Source organism: Myotis brandtii, unplaced genomic scaffold, assembly GCF_000412655.1.
Source record: "Myotis brandtii unplaced genomic scaffold, ASM41265v1 scaffold215, whole genome shotgun sequence".
In the NCBI taxonomy this organism is placed as follows: domain Eukaryota; kingdom Metazoa; phylum Chordata; class Mammalia; order Chiroptera; family Vespertilionidae; genus Myotis; species Myotis brandtii.
Genome location: NW_005358043.1, coordinates 2,137,408 through 2,138,511, shown reverse-complemented (window position 1 = coordinate 2,138,511; position 1,104 = coordinate 2,137,408).

The window sequence follows — 1,104 nt, the reverse complement described above, 5'->3', positions numbered from 1 at the left end:
GGAAGGTGGGGGAAGTGGCCCCCACACCAAAGCTACATAAATCAGTCACTGACACCCCCTGAGTCCGTGGTGACCTCTATACCCTGGTCCAGGCAGCTGACTCCTCAGCAGGATACAAGTTCTGCAGGGTGAGGCTGCAGGAGTCCAGAGGGTGGAACTGTTTTTTCCTCCCAGGCTCATGCTCCACTCAAGAAAGATAGTGTCTGCAGTTTGAGAGAAGGACTCAGCACAAGAATCCTATTGGCTATCCCTTCAGCTCTCTCCCCAAAGCTACAAACTCCAGTATCTCTTCAGGAGATTCTAGTCTGCTCTGAGTCCTCTCTGCCTTCCCTTCACTGGAGTCCAGGGTAAGTGGTTGCATTGACCCTTTAAGAGGGTTCCTGTCTCTCTAGCAGACTTCCATCTTTCTCTGGTGCACAGAATCCCGCTGATTTCCACAGCCAGATGTTACGTGGGTGCCTCTTCACAGCTCTGGTGCTCTGGGCTTTGGAGCCTGGCTTGGGGTTGAGACCTCAAACTCTTCATAGGGAACCCCCACAGCTGAGTTATCCCTCAAGAATTTCAATATTGTTCATGGGAGTGGAACCAGCCCTTTCCACATCTTCACCCTTCCTACCAGTCTCAATGTGGCTTCCTCTGTAAATCCTTGGTCACAGAGAACTTCTCTTCAGCTAGCCTTTAGTTGGTTTTTCAGGTTGATTGCTCTGTATTTTAGTTGTAATTCCAGTTGGGTCCTGGGAGGAAGTGAATGCAACATCACACCATTCCACCACCATCTTGGATCTCCAGTAATAAATAGTTATTGAGTATCTACTACACGCCAGGCATTATTCTAGGCCCTCGGGATAGAGTATTCAAGAAAGCATAAGAAGGTCCTTGTTCTCATAGAGCTTACAGCCTTCAGATGTGGAAGAAAGTCAATGAACAATGAATTAAATGCATTATATAGTGCTTTCTATTTATCATGCTTCCAACAACTTTAGAGGTAAATACTACCATTATCTGTATTTTATGGATGAGGAAATTGAAGTCTTGAGCTCCAAGCCTCACACAAGTAGTAAAAAACTTGAATGCAGGTGTTGTGGCTCCAGAGTCTGTTTTTGT